The 21,494-nt window shown below is 38.4% G+C and overlaps 1 protein-coding gene across 1 annotated transcript in view; it reads left to right on the top strand.

The window, feature by feature from the left end:
* The first annotated feature begins 17,803 nt into the window (after nt 1–17,803).
* The window catches only part of DPY19L2 (dpy-19 like 2), a 122,248-nt gene continuing 118,557 nt past the window's right edge, over nt 17,804–21,494 (top strand). Inside the window, exons 1-2 of the mRNA XM_030922428.1 lie at nt 17,804–17,963; nt 18,732–18,831. The gene's annotated coding sequence lies outside the window, so the exon portion shown is untranslated. The remainder of the gene's footprint in view (nt 17,964–18,731; nt 18,832–21,494) is intronic.

Here is a 21,494-nt window from a genome sequence, read left to right as displayed (position 1 = left end):
CTCTAGAGGTCTGTTTTAATATTTTTAAAGTTATACCTTTTTTAAGTCCTCTTTGGTTTTGTTGTGTTTCTCTTTGTCACCAATTCCTGTCCTTATTCTTAGATCTTTTTGTTTCCTCTCTTCTGATGCCCAAGGGAAATGCTTAGCTCTGTTGTTTTCACCTCTTATTTTCTGATCAATGCTTTTAAAGCTAAAATTTTCTTATAGGTGTGTAGTACTTCTTTATGTATCTTATACATTGGCTATTTGTGATTTTTTTTAAAGTTAAGTTTTATGATATTTAATTTCTAATCAAAAAAATTTTAAAGCAATTTTTAGTTATTTTCTAGTTTTATTGCATTTATAATCAAATATATGTATATATTTGGAATTTATTGTTGCATGGTATGTGAATATTCAAAAATATTTCACTTGTGTTCAAGGATAATGTGTATTCTCTTTGTGAAGTTTATATTCTCTGTAAGCTAGTTGATTGTATTCACCTTTTATGTTAACTTTTGTCAACTTTTTTATTCAAGGAGGCAGTGTTTAACATTTTCAATGAACACTGTCAACTTTTCTATTTCTTCCTTTAGTTTTTGTCAGTTCTTATTCTGTGTACTTTGCATCTATGTTTTTAACTGCAGATATGTTGGCAATATGTATAATCTTGCTTTTTTGTTGGCAATATGTATAATCTTGCTTTTAAATATAATATATAATATATTATAAATAATATAGTTGTTCTTTTCATGTATTTTTTGCTTGAATTCAGTTTTGTGAGACATTATAATTGCTAACAGATTTGTTTTAAACTTACATGGTATATCTTCTTCCATTCTTCTATTTTCAACCTTTCAGCATACTTTTAAGTATTTCTTTTGGTGACAACATAATATTAGATTTTTTCCCCTTAAGTCCAATTTGAGCATCTGCCCCTTAATTAGTGAATTTATGCTCTTTACATATATGCTGATTGTTTTAATACTGGGACTTATTTCTTTCATTTTGTTTGGGGATTTGTTTTCTTCTGCTGTTTTAGGTGCCGTATATTCTTCCTATTGATTTCTTAAACTTATCAGCATACATTTCTTCTCCCAAGAAGACACAGTATTTTGAAATGCTTCATCACATACCTGCCACCATCTAGTTCCTACTCTTACCCTGTTCCTTCTGCTTCATGTAGATATCATACAGAATTGAGTCATGGTTTGTCCTAGATATAATTTCTCCTCTTTTCTTTGGTCATTGCTTTTGTAGACTATAGTGAACTTGAACATTTGGCAAATGTATTCTGTCTTTGTGCCCTAGTTTTCTTGTTTATAAAGTGAAAATAATTCCACCTTCCTCACATGGCTTTTTGTGGGAGGTAATGTGGCAGTGTGAATAATTATGTGAGAGGTGATTATCAGTCAAAAAGTACCTTTTATTCCAATGCCTGCCCATTTCTACTTCACTCAAGTACTCTTTTCAATCTCCTTTTCAGAATTAGTATTTCCTTTTCTTTACCCCATAGCCCATTGTGCTTTTATGATTAAGAGATGTCTGTATGTGTTCTCAAGCCCAGAGCTGCTGGTAGGCTCCAGCAAGGGAGATACTGTGTAGCCTGTTACACCAGGATTAGCACAGTAAACTGGGAAAACCCAAAGGAAAAAGCTTTGGGGATGTTGATGAGTGTGGAAGGTAGGGTGTCGTTGGAGCTATCACTATTCAGCAAAAGAAGGGAACTGTGAAGGTGGAGGGTATAGCATTTCCTTCTTTAACAAAAGCAACCTTGGTATGGGAACAGTAGACTGCGTAATGTAATGAAAACTATTTTCAGATACTATTGAAATTAAAATATATTATTGCAGTGTATGGCTTAATGTAATGGTAACTTTATTTCTTACCAGGCTCATATTGGCAACTTATTAACGTCAAAATTCTTCAGTTATAAGGATTTTGATACTTTATTGTATACCTGTGCAGCGGAGTTTGACTTCATGGAAAAATAGGTAAGATGTGATTTCTAGTTCTGTTTCCTAAGGTTTTGGTCCATACATTTTTCATAAAGGGTGCTCGTCTTATATCAGACTCTTTATGTGCTGTTATCTCAGTTTGATGGAAAAGGAAAATCTGGCAGCTTAGGGGAAGATTTTTCTATTTACATTAGTGCAGCTCCCTGGAATATATGGCCTTTACTCATTTTGATAATTTAGAAATAACACATTCAGATGAGCAGTGGTTTTCTAGGTGAGTAAACACAGAGGCATTTCAAGTTGCCATTTTTCTGTGATAGCATTAATTTAGTCAAGCTCTCAAACTCTTACATTTCTACTCATTTGGTGGTTATTTAAATAGATATTTGTTTTGAAACATCAAGTCCAGGCTTTTCATTCCAACAGCGTTTTTCTTTCTAAAACTGTATTCAGAGATTTAGAAGGAAAGCAGAGAGTAGTTTAGTGGATTGTGAGACAGAAGCCTGCAATTTTGCTTGATGTTCTTGAACAAGCAACTCTCATTCCTCGTGTTATAGTTTACTAGTTTCTAGTAGCATGCCATAAACAGATATTATAAAGACAAAATGAGATAATACATAGGAAAGTACTTTGATATTTTAAATATATAAATATTTAAATAAAATATCAATTTGCAATACTTTATGAGCTGGTTTAGTTCAACAGACATGTATAAATGTGCATTTTTAACACCATCAATGTGGTACTGATTAATTATATTATCTGTGTCACTCCTTCAGAGTGGTGTGTGTGTATATGGAACTGGCCAACAATACTCTATTGACATGTTAGTTTCCCTCATGATCCCACTGTGTTAGCCCAGTGTCCAGAGTTCTAGACCAGTGGATGCCAGGGCACCACACAGGAAACTTTTATCTACCAGCCGTTCGGAGTTGAGCGTGTTCTGCAGAGGTACTCTTTACTCCAGTGGCCTGTCAGTCTTCTTTTATTGTGTTCCAGCAAATGGTTTTGACACACATGACTGACAAAGATACATGAGTTTTAGTGTTAAACCTGCTGAAACAAACAAACGAAGCATATCTTGCAAGACATTGAAATGCATGTTCATAGGGGATCAAGACTCCTTCAAATATTAGAGAATTAGGATGTGGTAGAAGTTCTTTAACGTTACTGAGAACATCATACATACTGCTACAACCTGAGAGTATTAAACATAAGTTATGTGATGAAAGAAATAATTTCTTGAGGCATAGCATGATTTCAGCTAATTTGAAGAAAATAGCAAAGCTGTTTCCAGCATGCCATTCCGCATCACTGTATGTATCTGAATTCATCGGGACTGTGCTGTAGAGACAGAGTAGTGTCAGTTCAGGGAACATATGTTCCAATTATAGTACACCCATACAGTGTATTGTGTGGTATACCCATACAATACCCATAACGTGCTATTTCCTAACATGATATCATACTGACATGGAAAGATGCTTAAGATACATAATGGAGTAAACAAAATAATATAGTCTTATTATCCCATAATTAACACACATAAAAGTAAAGTGTAAAAGAGCGAAATTTTAACAGCGGTTTTTTGGGTGGAGAGATAACTGAGAGGTGCACAGGATCACAATGTGTAGGGCTTTGTTATTAAACTTATTTCTATTTTTTTCTGCTACTAAAGAAAATGTAAAAGTCTTTTGTTCCCCTCAAACGTCGATCATTATTTTGTTTATGCATGAGAGAGAAAAAGAGAATGTGTGTGCGCGTGTGTTTTAAGGATAATATTTTTATCCTCCACAAAATATACAGGAAAAGCTTATTCCATTTAAAGGAGCTTTATGTACCTTAGATGACTATTAAGTTGGTCTCTTTAGTTAGATAAGTAGCATGCAAAAAGTGAACAGTAATCTCTTCAGTAACATGTCACACTTACAGGGGTTTAGGTACCATATTTTTAGTGTTTCAACTCAGCATTTTGGGGCAGTTCATTTCTGTGGAAATGCACCTTCCTTTTTATGATGGCAGGCAGTGGGTAGATTGGTGAATGTTCATATTTCTTTACTTTCAGAAATTTGCCTATTTCATTATTTGAAATGAAATTTTGTTTGGTTAAAATACTTCTTTCAACAAAACATCTCTTTGAATTTCAGACTCCACTGAGATACACAAAGACATTATTGCTTCCGGTTGTTCTTGTAGTGTTTATTGCTATTGTTAGGTATGTCTATCACTTAAGAGCTCTTTCTTATAATAGAGTATTTGCTTGTTTTTACATAGTACTTGCATATACTTGGCCACATATTAATATGATACAATGTTTTGTATGGGCTTACTATAACATGTTCTGTGTTTTCTTAATGATAGTTTTTGATAGACATTTATATATCTTCAAAATATTCTATCTGCTAGCATAAAACAGACATTGGAAAAGGATGGCTCAAGTTTAGATAGTCATGTATTTTGGAAGACATGATCAGAGACCATATTGACCCAGATACAACTTGCGTGTGTAAATTATTACTGGCTTCTACCTTTAATGTAATATTTCCCTAAAATATTTAATATATACCTTTCTAAGTGATTTGTGCAGTGTGCAGTAACTCCTGTGTTTATTATTAATCAGAAAGAAAAAAACGGAGTATTTGCAATGTGTTGATGAACTAGATAAAATGTTTAGGTCCCCAACTTGGCTTTGATAATAAAATTCTAAGCCCAGATATAAATAAGGTCAAAGGAAGTGTGATTTTCCCTTTCTTTTTTTCTTTCAAGAATTGTGCACTCTGTAACCAAATGTGCCTTAAGAAAATGAGTAGAAGTTAATCTGTGACGGAAAAAGAGATGACAGACCCAAAAGTTTCCTGATCTGTAGCCAGTGATTTCTGTGTTAACACAATTTCATTTATTTGTAGACTATTCTGTATGATAACAATTGTTCATATTATGTATTTGTACTCAGCTTTGTATGGAACATTTTCACATGAGTATTTAAACTGGTTATTCGACAGCCCTGTCGGGTAGACAAATGTTATCCCCATTTTAACATACGTAACTGAAAGATCAAAGATGTTAGGAGCCTCACATCATGTCCACTTAAAATCTAGGGAAGAGTGAGACTCGGGCTCTACACCTTCCCAGTCATAGGGCTACATCTGGTATTCAGCTGTGTACTCCAACAGCACTTTTCATCTCTAATCAGTTAATAGTCAGTTCCTGCTGTGCGCCAGGGTTTGTGTGTGCTTTGCACTTTTACACACTTTATGTGGATGTGCACCTACTGGGTACTCAAAAAATACTAAGCATTGGCCATCCAGAACATATGCAAAAGACAGGATCCTGAGTGGTGAAAGATGATGAAAACCATTAGCTAGGCTGTTTCGTTTAAAGAAGAAAAGATTCAGATGGAAAGTGGATAATTATTTTGAAATGTGTTAAAAGCCTGCCCCTTGAAAATAAGGTTACACACAATCTGGCTCCTTAGAATCATGGCCAATTCCAGGCAGTAGGACTTTTGACCAGAACTGATCTCGACTGATAAGGAAAGTGTTATAGATTCAAGCAGCAGCTGGGCGGTTCTTCTAAGGGCTGGATTACAACCTGTCAGCAGTGTTGTAGAGAATATTTTACTGGAGATAGGATTTTAGATTAGATGACCTCCCGTTATTGCTATAAGTATGAAAGCACAGTGACTGTGTTTTGAATGCTTCTAGCGGTGATTATCAAACTTTGAGCCAACTCTCCAGTTTTCTGTGTGTACTGTTAACGAGAGGTGTTGCCAACAACGTTGGCATGGTGGAAGTAGCACTGAATGTGAATTTGAAGCCAGAAGATCTGGTTTCAAGACTGCAGTGCTTCTTAGTAGTTGTCTGCCTACAGGGCGATCATTTAATCCATCTGAGCTTGTTGCTCATTTACAAAATGAGGATGATATCATCTACCCAGCAGGGCTGTTGAATATTAGCTTTGATCAGATACTACACAAATACAAGATTATGTTGTTGTAATTACTATTTTCTGAGTTCTCTCTTATCTTTATACTTATATTTTCATTAGAAGTTTTACAGTTTAGAAGATACTTTAGTTAAAATATTGTTTTTCCCAACACAGCCTTTTTAAAGTGTTTCAAAATCTGTTTACAGGTTATTAGGGATATGTGGGGTGTCTTAGCTAAACAACAGACACATGCAAGGTAAATATGCTATTAAGAATTTTATGAGGGGGCGGAGCAAGATGGCCGAATAGGAACAGCTCCAGTCTCCAACTCCCAGCGCGAGCGACACAGAAGACCGGTGATTTCTGCATTTTCAACTGAGGTACTGGGGTCATCTCACTAGGGAGTGCCAGACAATCGGTGCTGGTCAGCTGCTGCAGCCTGACCAGCGAGAGCTGAAGCAGGGCGAGGCATCGCCTCACCTGGAAGCGCAAGGGGGAAGGGAATCCGTTTTCCTAGCCAGGGGAACTGAGACACACAACACCTGGAAAATCGGGTAACTCCCACCCCAATACGGCGCTTTAAGCAAAGAGGCACACCAGGAGAATATATCCCACGCCTGGCCAGGAGTGTCCCACGCCCACGGAGCCTCCCTCACTGCTAACACAGCAGTCTGCGGCGATCTATCCGCAAGGCAGCAGCCAGGCTGGGGGAGGGGTGCCTGCCATTGTTGAGGCTTAAGTAGGTAAACAAAGCCACTGGGAAGCTCGAATTGGGTGGAGCTCACAGCAGCTCAAGGAAGCCTGCCTGTCTCTGTAGACTCCACCTCTGGGGACAGCGCACAGCTGAAGACCAACAGGGGAAACAGCGGGGGCCGGTGCAGACACGAACGACTCTGTCTGACAGCTTTGGGGAGAGCTGTGGATCTCCCAACTCGGAGGTTGAGGTCTGAGAACGGACAGACTGCCTGCTCAGGTGTGTCCCTGACCCCTGAGTAGCCTAGCTGGGAGAAATCCCCCACTAGGGGCAGTCTGACACCCCACACCTCACAGGGTGGAGTACACCCCTGAGAGGAAACTTCCAAAGGAAGAATCAGACAGGTACACTCGCTGTTCAGCAATATTCTATCTTCGGCAACCTCTGCTGCTGATACCCAGGCAAACAGGGTCTGGAGTGGACCTCAAGCAATCTCCAACAGACCAACAGACAGTCCTTCTGACTGTCAGAAGGAAAACTATCAAACAGGAAGGACACCTATACCAAAACCCCATCAGTACGTCACCACCATCAAAGACCAGAGACAGATAAAACCACAAAGATGGGGAATAAGCAGGGCAGAAAAGCTGGAAATTCAAAAAATAAGAGCGCATCTCCCCCTGCAAAGGAGCGCAGCCCATCGCCAGCAACGGATCAAAGCTGGTCAGAGAATGACTTGGACGAGAGGAGAGAAGAAGGCTTCAGTCCATCAAACTTATCAGAGCTAAAGGAGGAATTACGTACCCAGCGCAAAGAAACTAAAAATCTTGAAAAAAGAGTGGAAGAATTGGCAGCTAGACTAATTAATGCAGAGAAGGTCATAAACGAAATGACAGAGATGAAAACCATGACACGAGAAATACGTGACAAATGCACAAGCTTCAGTAACCGACTCGATCAACTGGAAGAAAGAGTATCAGCAATTGAAGATCAAATGAATGAAATGAAGCAAGAAGAGAAACCAAAAGAAAAAAGAAGAAAAAGAAATGAGCAAAGCCTGCAAGAAGTATGGGATTACGTAAAAAGACCAAATCTACGTCTGATTGGGGTGCCTGAAAGTGAGGGGGAAAATGGAACCAAGTTGGAAAACACTCTTCAGGATATCATCCAGGAGAACTTCCCCAACCTAGTAGGGCAGGCCAACATTCAAATTCAGGAAATACAGAGAACGCCACAAAGATACTCCTGGAGAAGAGCAACTCCAGGACACATAATTGCCAGATTCACCAAAGTTGAAATGAAGGAAAAAATCTTAAGGGCAGCCAGAGAGAAAGGTCGCGTTACCCACAAAGGGAAGCCCATCAGACTAACAGCAGATCTCTCGGCAGAAACTCTACAAGCCAGAAGAGAGTGGGGGCCAATATTCAACGTTCTTAAAGAAAAGAATTTTAAACCCAGAATTTCATATCCAGCCAAACTAAGTTTCATAAGTGAAGGAGAAATAAAATCCTTTACAGATAAGCAAATGCTTAGAGATTTTGTCACCACCAGGCCTGCCTTATAAGAGACCCTGAAGGAAGCCCTAAACATGGAAAGGAACAACCGGTACCAGCCATTGCAAAAACATGCCAAAATGTAAAGACCATCGAGGCTAGGAAGAAACTGCATCAACTAACGAGCAAAATAACCAGTTAATATCATAATGGCAGGATCAAGTTCACACATAACAATATTAACCTTAAATGTTAATGGACTAAATGCTGCAATTAAAAGACACAGACTGGCAAACTGGATAAAGAGTCAAGACCCATCAGTCTGCTGTATTCAGGAGACCCATCTCACATGCAGAGACATACATAGGCTCAAAATAAAGGGATGGAGGAAGATCTACCAAGCAAATGGAGAACAAAAAAAAGCAGGGGTTGCAATCCTTGTCTCTGATAAAACAGACTTTAAACCATCAAAGATCAAAAGAGACAAGGCCATCACATAATGGTAAAGGGATCAATTCAACAGGAAGAGCTAACTCTCCTAAATATATATGCACCCAATACAGGAGCACCCAGATTCATAAAGCATTTCCTTAGAGACTTACAAAGAGACTTAGACTCCCATACAATAATAATGGGAGACTTCAACACTCCGCTGTCAACATTAGACAGATCAACGAGACAGAAAGTTAACAAGGATATCCAGGAATTGAACTCATCTCTGCACCAAACGGACCTAATAGACATCTAAAGAACTCTCCACCCCAAATCAACAGAACATACATTCTTCTCAGCACCACATCGCACTTATTCCAAAATTGACCACATAATTGGAAGTAAAGCACTCCTCAGCAAATGGAAAAGAACAGAAATTATAACAAACTGTCTCTCAGACCACAGTGCAATCAAACTAGAACTCAGGACTAAGAAACTCAATCAAAACCCGTCAACTACATGGAAACTGAACAACCTGCTCCTGAATGACTACTGGGTACATAACGAAATGAAAGCGGAAATAAAGATGTTCTTTGAAACCAATGAGAACAAAGATACAACATACCAGAATCTCTGGGACACATTTAAAGCAGTGTGTAGAGGGAAATTTATAGCACTAAATGCCCACAAGAGAAAGCAGGAAAGATCTAAAATTGACACTCTAACATCACAATTAAAAGAACTAGAGAGGCAAGAGCAAACACATTCAAAAGCTAGCAGAAGGCAAGAAATAACTAAGATCAGAGCCGAACTGAAGGAGATAGAGACACAAAAAACCCTCCAAAAAATCAATGAATCCAGGAGTTGGTTTTTTGAAAAGATTGACAAAATTGACAGACCACTAGCAAGGCTAATAAAGAAGAAAAGAGAGAGGAATCAAATAGATGCAATAAAAAGTGATAAAGGGGATATCACCACTGACCCCACAGAAATACAAACTACCATCAGAGAATACTATAAACGCCTCTACGCAAATCAACTAGAAAATCTAGAAGAAATGGATAATTTCCTGGACACTTACACTCTCCCAAGGCTAAACCAGGAAGAAGTTGAATCCCTGAATAGACCAATAGCAGGCTCTGAAATTGAGGCAACAATTAATAGCCTACCCACCAAAAAAAGTCCAGGACCAGATGGATTCACAGCTGAATTCTACCAGAGGTACAAGGAGGAGCTGGTACCATTCCTTCTGAAACTATTCCAATCAATAGAAAAAGAGGGAATCCTCCCTAACTCATTTCATGAGGACAACATCATCCTGATACCAAAGCCTGGCAGAGACACAACAAAAAAAGAGAATTTTAGACCAATATCCCTGATGAACATTGATGCAAAAATCCTCAATAAAATACTGGCAAACCGGATTCAGCAGCACATCAAAAAGCTTATCCACCATGATCAAGTGGGCTTCATCCCTGGGATGCAAGGCTGGTTCAACATTCGCAAATCAATAAACGTAATCCAGCATATAAACAGAACCAAAGACAAGAACCACATGATTGTCTCAATAGATGCAGAAAAGGCTTTTGACAAAATTCAACAGCCCTTCATGCTAAAAACGCTCAATAAATTTGGTATTGATGGAACGTACCTCAAAATAATAAGAGCTATTTATGACAAACCCACAGCTGACATCATTCTGAATGGGCAAAAACTGGAAAAATTCCCTTTGAAAACTGGCACAAGACAGGGATGCCCTCTCTCACCACTCCTATTCAACATAGTGTTGGAAGTTCTGGCTAGGGCAATCAGGCAAGAGAAAGAAATCAAGGGTATCCAGTTAGGAAAAGAAGAAGTCAAATTGTCTCTGTTTGCAGATGACATGATTGTATATTTAGAAAACCCCATCGTCTCAGCCCAAAATCTCCTTAAGCTGATAAGCAACTTCAGCAAAGTCTCAGGATACAAAATTAATGTGCAAAAATCACAAGCATTCTTATACACCAGTAACAGACAAGCAGAGAGCCAAATCAGGAATGAACTTCCATTCACAATTGCTTCAAAGAGAATCAAATACCTAGGAATCCAGCTTACAAGGGATGTCAAGGACCTCTTCAAGGAGAACTACAAACCACTGCTCAGTGAAATCAAAGAGGACACAAACAAATGGAAGAACATACCATGCTCATGGATAGGAAGAATCAATATCGTGAAAATGGCCATACTGCCCAAGGTTATTTATAGATTCAATGCCATCCCCATCAAGCTACCAATGAGTTTCTTCACAGAATTGGAAAAAACTGCTTTGAAGTTCATATGGAACCAAAAAGGAGCCCACATTGCCAAGACAATCCTAAGTCAAAAGGACAAAGCTGGAGGCGTCACACTACCTGACTTCAAACTATACTACAAGGTTACAGTAACCAAAACAGCATGGTACTGGTACCAAAACAGAGCTATAGACCAATGGAACAGAACAGAGTCCTCAGAAATAATACCGCACATCTACAGCCATCTGATCTTTGACAAACCTGAGAGAAACAAGAAATGGGGAAAGGATTCCCTATTTAATAAATGGTGCTGGGAAAATTGGCTAGCCATAAGTAGAAAGCTGAAACTGGATCCTTTCCTTACCCCTTATACGAAGATTAATTCAAGATGGATTAGAGACTTAAATGTTAGACCTAATACCATAAAAACCCTAGAAGAAAATCTAGGTAGTACCATTCAGGACATAGGCATGGGCAAGGACTTCATGTCTAAAACACCAAAAGCAACGGCAGCAAAAGCAAAAATTGACAAATGGGATCTAATTAAACTAAAGAGCTTTTGCACAGCAAAAGAAACTACCATCAGAGTGAACAGGCAACCTACAGAATGGGAGAAAATTTTTGCATCTACTCATCTGACAAAGGGCTGATATCCAGAATCTACAAAGAACTCAAACAAATATACGAGAAAAAAACAAACAACCCCATCAAAAAGTGGGCAAAGGATATGAACAGACATTTCTCAAAAGAAGATATTCATGCAGCCAACAGACACATGAAAAAATGCTCATCATCACTGGCCATCAGAGAAATGCAAATCAAAACCACAATGAGATACCATCTCACACCAGTTAGAATGGCAATCATTAAGAAGTCAGGAAACAACAGGTGTTGGAGAGGATGTGGAGAAATAGGAACACTTTTACACTGTTGGTGGGATTGTAAACTAGTTCAACCATTATGGAAAACAGTATGGCAATTCCTCAAGGATCTAGAACTAGATGTACCATATGACCCAGCCATCCCACTACTGGGTATATACCCAAAGGATTATAAATTATTCTACTACAAAGACACATGCACACGTATGTTTATTGCTGCACTATTCACAATAGCAAAGACTTGGAATCAACCCAAATGTCCATCTGTGACAGACTGGATTAAGAAAATGTGGCACATATACACCATGGAATAATATGCAGCCATAAAAAAGGATGAGTTTGCGTCCTTTGTAGGGACATGGATGCAGCTGGAAACCATCATTCTTAGCAAACTATCACAAGAACAGAAAACCAAACACCGCATGTTCTCACTCATAGGTGGGAACTGAACAATGAGATCACTTGGACTCGGGAAGGGGAACATCACGCACTGGGGCCTATCATGGGGAGGGGGGAGGGGGGAGGAGGGAGGGATTGCATTGGGGAGTTATACATGATATAAATGATGAATTGATGGGTGCTGTCGAGTTGATGGGTGCAACACACCAACATGGCATAAGTATACATATGTAACAAACCTGCACGTTATGCACATGTACCCTAGAACTTAAAGTATAATGAAAAAAAAAATTTTTATTACCTCCTCTGTTCATTTATTAAATAGATGTTTACAGTGTATTAATTTTATACTTACATGTTGTATACCTAATATATGATAATATATAATTTTTTGTGGTCCATTCCCTTCTTGGCGTTTCTTCTTATTTCCTATCTGTGTACAACACAGCACATCACTTACTCATCCTTCAGATGTCATCTAGTACAATCTGACAGTAGCCCTGCACATAATCTACACTCGAAGGACACAGTTTTGTACTTCAGTTCAGCAGGGAAAGTAAATTATTATGTGAGTGATTTTAGGACCAGTGGGACTGCCTTTTGGGAAATGAGCAGGAAAATATAAAACTGGATTCATACTTCTCACTTTTCACAGAAAATAAATTTCAGATGAAGCAGAGAATTAGGTATAGGAAAAAAATAAAACCCCAAAATTAACCAAGAGAGTATGTTTATAATCTGAGAGTTAGAGAGGCTGATAGCATGCTTGGTATTTTCCTCCATCACACCCTTTATTTTACTCTCTTACCATTTATCTCCCTTTGTACTTAAATGTTGATGTGTGACCTGTGTCTCCTGAAGGGAGCGATCATTTTTGTTCAACAGTTTATGTACAGTGCCTGCAAGATAGTAAAAAATAGTAGTTGAATGAGTATTCACATATGACTAATGAACAGGAAAAGGTAGTCTTGATCCTGTGGTAAAGACATTCAGGTTAAAGTGAAGACCTTTTCACTTCTCGTATTTCTAAAAATTAATAGTATATCCAATGCTTGCCAGAGTGGGAGGGAGGTGGTGGATGGGAGGGAAGTTTGGCAGTACATAGTAAAACATATAGTGGACCTGTCCTTCAGCCCTGCAGTTCCACCAGTGCAAGTATACCCTCTAGAGATGCTCACAGAAATACAGAGATGATGGGGAGAAATGCCTTTGATAGTACTGTGTGTAATGTGAGAAATGGAAACATCCAAAATATCTCCTGTGATCCAATCATAGAGTGGAATGTTAGGCCATCTTTATGGAAATAGGTCCAGTATACATTATTGAATTTTAAAAATTGCCAGTGTGTGTGTGTATAGGATGAATATAATTCTGTTTAAAATTTGGAGATTTTTGTGTGTTTGTGCATAGAAGTGGTCTGGAAAGATAAATCCTGTAATTATTAAGAGTGTGGGATTGGAGGATGGAGTGAAGGTAGTTTTAACTCTGCTTTTATTCTTTTGTGGGATTTTTAGAGGACAAGGATTGTTCAATGTATGTATCTATATATATGTGTGTGTGTGTGTGTGTGTGTATGTGTGTGTATATATATATATATATATTTTTTTTTTTTTTTTTTTTTTTTTTTTTTTTTTGGAGACAGAGCCTCGCTGTGTTGCACCGGCTGGAGCAGTGCAGTGGCACAATCTCGGCTCACCGCATCCTCCGCCTCCCGGGTTCAGGCGATTCATCTGCCTCAGCCTCCTGAATAGCTAGGTGACCACCACCATGCCTGACTATTTTTTGTATTTTTAGTAGAGACGGGATTTCACCATATTGGCCAGGCTGGTCTTGAACTCCTGACCTCGTGACCTGCCTGTCTTAGCTTCCCAAAGTTCTGGGATTATAGGCATGAACCTATGTTTTATAATTTGAATATACACACCCTTATTCCCTCACCTCCAAGTCTCTGCCAACATAATGATAAATTATTGCACATACTCCTGAGAGAATCCTTGTTCTCATTTAGAAACAATTTGCTGTAACTATGCCCTTGTTTATACCTGTAACATTTGAGTGGAGGACTGAGGGGGAAAGAAAAGGTTCTGGTTCACAATGCCAAAATTTTTCTTCATTTGAGGTGCAATTATTTTTGAAGAGCTGAGGAAGAAGCTATGAAGTTTCAGCTCTAGTATGCAACTCTGGAAGAGGAAGGTAGAACTTTTCACAGAAACAAAGCTGTCCCTTCAAGAATAATAACTTACCTATAGAAATAATGACAGGGAACCATTGAGTTTCATGGGGTTTTCAGTTCAAATAGGATCAGAGCTCTTTTTTGGAAGAGGAGTGGCATGTTGACATTTTATTTTGCATAACTACGAAAGCCCATGTAAAAAGGGGAAGAGTAGGACATAAATTTTATCTATGAAAGACGTGAATGCCAATATTCTCTTTACTCAAAGACCCAGGAAGTAAAGTGGGATAGAGGCAGCATGACGTAGTAAAAAGTATATTGGTTCTGAAGTCAGTCAGAATATATTCCTGGCTGCTACTTAGTAGCTCTGTGACTCCCTTTCCTTGGCTGTAAATTGGGGTAATAAATGGTTGTAGGATTAGAGTGAATGGAATGTACTAAGCATATTAACATTGTAAGTACTCAACAAATGGTAACTGATAGTTTTTACTTGGTGTGAAAAAAGAATAAAGAAAGAACTGCTTCATCTCCTTCACTACCCCCTTATGTGTCCTGAGTTTGCTAATACATCAGTCTTTTTGAGGCCAGATTCTCAAATTAGATTATATGCTACCTGGATTAACAGTTTATAGAATGTTGAGCTCTAAGTGCCAGGTCTTACTCTGGGTCTTGGGAACATATCAGTGCTTAAGAAAGAGAAGGTGTGTGTTGTCAACTCACACATTCCCGTATCTGACCCAGACTTCTCCCTTGAACTCAGATTTACACATATAATCACTTATTTGTCATCTGTGCTTGGTTGCCTAGTGAAAATCTCGAAGATTTTTTTCATTCCATGCTTTGCTGGGGTATCACTAGTGAGGGAGCTGGGACAGCACAGTGTGCCTTTGTTGTCCTAATAAATACCCATCTAGTCAAATAGTTAGGATATAACACAACATTGTCCTTCTTCATTAACTTTCTTAAAAGAGTATAGCACTAGTTTTGGCATGTGACTTTTAGTTATTTTGATTTGCCTCTATGTGTCCTGAGAGAATGTTACAGAAGTTGTAAAACTCCTATTTGCAAGCTGAAATGCAAATATATGAAGTGCTTCAATAATGAATTGATAGAAATACATTGTTTTCTGTTCCAGAAAACACCAGTTTGATCATGGAGAGGTAAAGACTTAATATCACTATAATTTTACTTATTTTAAAGTTGCATGCATTTGGACTTTCCTTTCTAGTTCCAGTTTCTAACTTTGTTGGCAATTGTCAGCAATCATCTTGAAAATAACCTGGTATGTGTTTTTGTGAGAATGCTACGTGCAGATTCAGTGAGCATTCATTTGTTAAAATTAACTAGGAAACTCATTTGTTCTGCTCTGACAGTTGATTTCTGGAGCCCATTTAGACATACATATGAGATGTCTGTTGCACAATTGGAAATCACTTTCCTCTCTGCTCACCTTGCTGGAGGCCTCAGAGATGTGGTTGGGTACTGCTCCCATCTCCTGGTGGTTCAGTCTGGTTTTGAGGGCAGTTCCAAAATGGAGCCCTCAAATCTTGAGGCAGCAGTCATTTCTTTTACCACTGTCTTTTCTTGTTCTGATGGTAGCATCCAGGTAGATTCAAAAATGTGGGCTTTATTAACCACAGGTTTGACTCTGAGAATCACAGACGCACTTGCCTTAATGACTTTATAATTTTAGCCTTCCACCAAAATGGAACAGTTTGAAAGTGAATTTTAAGAATTGATTTAGAAATTTCAGAAACCTAAGTAGTAGTACTTTTTGTTACTAAGGAGAACATACCCTTTCTACATATTGCCAGCTTAGTATTCTTAAACTTCACTAACAGTAGGAGTAAAAAATATTTTCTTCTTTCTTTCAGCTGGTGTATCATGCATTGCAATTGTTAGCATATACAGCCCTTGGTATTTTAATTATGAGACTAAAACTCTTCTTGACACCACACGTGTGTTATGGCAGCACTGATCTGCTCAAGACAGGTAACATGTTATGTTGGAGTATAGCTACTATAATAATTTTAGCCTTTATTATTGAGTGGCCCTAAAATAATGAATTACAAAGTCTTTTAAGTGATTATAGTTAAAGCTCTTCATGGTTTTGTACTTATCTTTCTTAAAGGGTAAGGGCCAAAGCTGATCATTTTCTATCTTTCTGAAGACTTTAAAATAATTGTTGGAGAGGTAAAGACTTAATATCACTATAATTTTATTTATCTTAAAGTTGCATGCATTTGGACTTTCCTTTCTAATTCCAGTTTCTAACTTTGTTGGGAATTGTCAGCAATCATCTTGAAAATAACCTGGTATACAACAGGTGTACAACAAACACTGATTTAGTACAGACTGAGTTCATGGGTGATTATTGCAGGTGCTGATAGAAAGCAGAGCTTAATTGTACAAATAGTAACTTTCTTTTTTTGTTTTGACATTCATATCGCAAAGAATTCTAACAATTTCAAGTTATAAGTGCTTGAAAATTATATGGTCTTTTTTTGTATCAAACTTAAACTTTTTTTTTTCATTTGGTACACATTTGTATGTACATTCTTGACTTGTGCTTTTTAAAATTTAGTTTAAGCTTTCCTTGGTGATTTGCTGCTAATTTTTCCTGGATAACTGCCTCCTTGCTCTGTATTCGCAGACTGATGCTTCTTCATAGTGTCACCTTTCCATCAGTCAACCAGCCTACATACAACAGCAGCACCTCCCTTAAACGTAGCAGATAGTCACTAAGCACCTACACTGTGCACTCTAGAGATGGAGGATAGAGTAGTGGGCAGAAAAGTCAGAAGCCAGTGTTTATAAGCCTTCAAAAAACTTGAAATCTAGCTCTGTAGACTGGTAGAGAAAGATCAAGAGAACAAAGTGTTGTTATGGAGTGTGGACTATTTGAATGTCGAAAAAAGTAGCCAGCCTCGAGGTTCCCAAGCAGAATGTTGATTATGTTAGAAAGGCACTACTTTCCTCCTTTCTGACCCCTTTAGGCTGGCACAGGAGAGGAGGCTGGTTGGAAACCTTTAATCTTGAGTCTTTATCCGATAGTATGACTGATGATACAGGTTGGTACAAAAGTCATTGCGGGTTTTGTCAAAATAGCAAAACACGCACTTTTGCAGCATCCTAATAGAAAGTGTCACTAGGGCAGGTTTTGCAAATGTGGGGTTCCTGCTGGTCACACAGGACCTTGCATTCAGAAGGACCCTGAAATTGGTTGAATGTTTGCTGCTTCTGTTTTGAACGTCTTAATAATTTTTTAATAAGAGACCCCACATTTTTGTTTTGCACTGGGCCTTGTAAATTGCGTCAGTGGTTGTGGCTTTACTTGAATCTGGGAGTAGAGAAAGCAGGTTGAGAAAAGAGCTTCCTACATTGTGTTCCACTTATATGAGGCTGATGGTAGAATTCTTTTGATCCCAAAGATTATTATTTTGGGGCTTTTTCTTTAGGATAATTAATCCTTTTTTGGGGACTCTAGCAGAGGCCACATTCTTCTCTGGGAAGAAGTTTTGCATAACAGATGCATACTACTTTATACTAACAATTACCAATGTATTCTTAATTTGGTTTCAGCTATTTGGATGGCTCTTTTGCAAAGTACATCCTGGTGCTGTTGTTTTTGTTATATTAGCAGCAATGTCAATACAAGGTTCAGCAAATCCGCAAACCCAGTGGAATATTGTAGGGGAGTTCAGCAATTTGCCACAAGAAGAACTTATAGAGTGGATCAAATATAGTACTAAACCAGGTTAAAAAAAAAAAAAAAAGCCATTTTTTTTAGCTGTTTTTCCCACAATTTGGTATACCACTGCAAATGCTTAAACCCTAGTTACTTCCACTGATCTTACTCTTTCTAAGCAATGTTGCGTTTAGAATATCTAAAACAAAGGAAATATCAATCCTGTTTAAATGGTTTTCTGGGGAAACGTTATACATATGTTCTTAGTAATTTATTGTGCCATTTTTTATAGATTTTAATTTTTTCAAAATTTATTCACAGTCATAAATGCCACATTTAAAATAATTTTTACTGTGCTTATTTTCTTCATGAATTTTTAATATTAGTCCTTCACATTCCTTCTTGAAATAAACTCCTAGAATGTGATGTTTTACTCGTGTGGACAGGGAGTCTTTGTTGTCATCTGAGTGTCAAATTTTTGAATGCTAAATTATCTTCTAGAATTTCTTGTTACTATAAAGCTTTCCTAGTCCATTTGATACTTCTTTTCTAGATTCAGGGAAGATTTCTAAGATTTTTTTCTTGAAAGAAAGAAAGAAATCTTTAATAATGAGATGATGAAGCTCTGTTTTGCAAGGAAAATAGTTTACCCAGACCTGGCTGCCAACTGCTACTTTATCAGCCATCTGACTTCATTCTAGTTCTGCCATTGAATCTTGAAGTCATGAACCTGCTGGGCCTCCGCTCTGTTACCTGTGAAATAATTGATTTAAACTTGAAGGAGACCCCTTCTCACCTTACTGAGTGTCTTCCTGAGACCTTCCTCTTGCTTTCCAGATGCAGTGTTTGCGGGTGCCATGCCCACGATGGCAAGTGTTAAGCTCTCTGCACTTCGGCCCATTGTGAATCATCCACATTATGAAGACGCAGGCTTGAGGTCAGTGCACAGTCTTGCATCATCAAAACAAACCTTCCATGCAAAGGGACAGTGAGTGGAAGACACCAGCAAAGTAATGAGGAATGTTCCAAAAGGATATGATGAACTGAGGCTTATCGAGTCGGGGAGCAGAAGGCTGAAATAAGACTGCTAAGCTCTAAGCAAATCTGTTAAGCCTTCACAGGGCAGGAAAGCGACAACATTGGGGGCCATCTTCTCTACCAGACAGAAAAAAGAAATCATACTATAGCACTTTCCCACAGGTCAACAGGGCTCTAAAATGTCTAAGTTCTTTTCATCCTGTACCTCCCTGAAGAGTTTAGCTTAGAGTGTTTATTAAGATTTTCTCATAGGTGATTTTTCTTGAGTTTGGAGAAATGATTTGAAATAGAATCCCATTCAAAGAGGAGTTTATTCTGGTTTTCACCAATATACACTGTTAGAAAGATCTTGGGTGTATTCTGTTTTTTTAAGATTTTTTTGAGACTTTAGAAAATAATTTAGAGACGTGTGGTCTAAATTATGTTTTTTAAATTTAATTTTTCATGCAGTTTCTTTTTTTTTTTTTTTTTTTTTTTTTGAGACGGAGTCTTGCTCTGCCACCAAGGCTGGAGTGCAGTGGCCGGCTCTCAGCTCACTGCAAGCTCCGCCTCCCGGGTTCACGCCATTCTCCTGTCTCAGCCTCCCGAGTAGTTGGGACTACAGGCGCCCGCCTCGTCGCCCGGCTAGTTTTTTGTATTTTTTAGTAGAGACGGGGTTTCACCGTGTTAGCCAGGATGGTCTCGATCTCCTGACCTCGTGATCCGCCCGTCTCGGCCTCCCAAAGTGCTGGGATTACAGGCTTGAGCCACCGCGCCCGGCCTTTTCATGCAGTTTCTAAGGCAGGTGAAACTATTCATTTTCTAAGTGATTAGGTGAATCTTTTTTTTTTAGTAGCTCAGTTATTATTATTATTATTTTTTGTTATGATTGTACCTTAAGTTCTAGGGTACATGTGCATAACGTGCAGGTTTGTTACATATGTATACTTGTGCCATGTTGGTGTGCTGCACCCATCAACTCGTCATTTACATCAGGTATAACTCCTAATGCAATCCCTCTTCCCTCCCCCCTCCCCATGATAGGCCCTGGTGTGTGATTGTTTCCCTTCCTAAGTCCAAGGGATCTCATTGTTCAGTTCCCACCTATGAGTGAGAACAGGCGGTGTTTGGTTTTCTGTTCTTGCGATAGTTTGCTGAGAATGATGGTTTCCAGCTGCATCCATGTCCCTACAAAGGACACAGACTCGTCCTTTTTTATGGCTGCATAGTATTCCATGATGTATATGTGCCACATTTTCTTTTTTCTTTTTTCTTTTTTTTTTTGAGACGGAGTCTTGCTCTGTGGCCCAGGCTGGACTGCAGTGGCCGGATCTCAGGTCACTGCAAGCTCCGCTTCCTGGGTGCACTGTGCCACATTTTCTTAATCCAGTCTGTCACTGATGGACATTTGGGTTGATTCTAAGTCTTTGCTATTGTGAATAGTGCCGAAATAAACATGCGTGTGCATGTGTCTTTATAGCAGCATGATTTATAATCCTTTGGGTATATACCCAGTAGTGCGATGGCTGGGTCATATGGTACATCTAGTTCTAGATCCTTGAGGAATTGCCATACTGTTTTCCATAATGGTTGAACTAGTTTACAATCCCACCAACAGTGTAAAAGTGTCCCTATTTCTCCACATCCTCTCCAGCATCTGTTGTTTCCTGACTTTTGAATGATTGCCATTCTAACTGGTGTGAGATGGTATCTCATTGTGGTTTTGATTTGCATTTCTCTGATGGCGAGTGATGATGAGCATTTTTTCATGTGTCTGTTGGCTGTATGAATGTCTTCTTTTGAGAAATGTCTGTTCATATCCTTTGCCCACTTTTTGATGGGGTTGTTTGTTTTTTTCTCGTATATTTGTTTGAGTTCTTTGTAGGTTCTGGATATTAGCCCTTTGTCAGATGAGTAGATGCAAAAATGTTCTCCCATTCTGTAGGTTGCCTGTTCACTCTGATGGTAGTTTCTTTTGCTGTGCAAAAGCTCTTTAGTTTAATTAGATCTTATTTGTCAATTTTGGCTTTTGTTGCCGTTGCTTTTGGTGTTTTAGACATGAAGTCCTTGCCCATGCCTATGTCCTGAATGGTATTACCTAGGTTTTCTTCTAGGGTTTTTATGGTATTAGGTCTAACATTTAAGTCTCTAATCCATCTTGAATTAATTTTTGTATAAGGAGTAAGGAAAGGATCCAGTTTTAGCTTTCTACTTATGGCTAGCCAATTTTCCCAGCACCATTTATTAAATAGGGAATCCTTTCCCCATTTCTTGTTTTTCTCAAGTTTATCAATGATCAGATGGCTGTCGATGTGTGGTATTATTTCTGAGGACTCTGTTCTATTCCATTGGTCTATATCTCTGTTTTGGTACCACTGGCATGCTGTTTTGGTTACTGTAGCCTTGTAGTATAGTTTGAAGTCAGGTAGCATGACGCCTCCAGCTTTGTTCTTTTGACTTAGGATTGTCTTGGCAATGCGGCTCTTTTTTGGTTCCATATGAACTTTAAAGCAGTTTTTTCCAGTTCTGTGAAGAAACTCATTGGTAGCTTGATGGGGATGGCATTGAATCTATAAATTACCT

This window comes from Rhinopithecus roxellana, chromosome 18 (genome assembly GCF_007565055.1).
Source record: "Rhinopithecus roxellana isolate Shanxi Qingling chromosome 18, ASM756505v1, whole genome shotgun sequence".
NCBI classification, from domain to species: Eukaryota; Metazoa; Chordata; class Mammalia; order Primates; family Cercopithecidae; genus Rhinopithecus; species Rhinopithecus roxellana.
The sequence above is the reverse complement of the archived record's forward strand: the minus strand, read 5'-3'. Positions and strand labels throughout refer to the sequence as shown.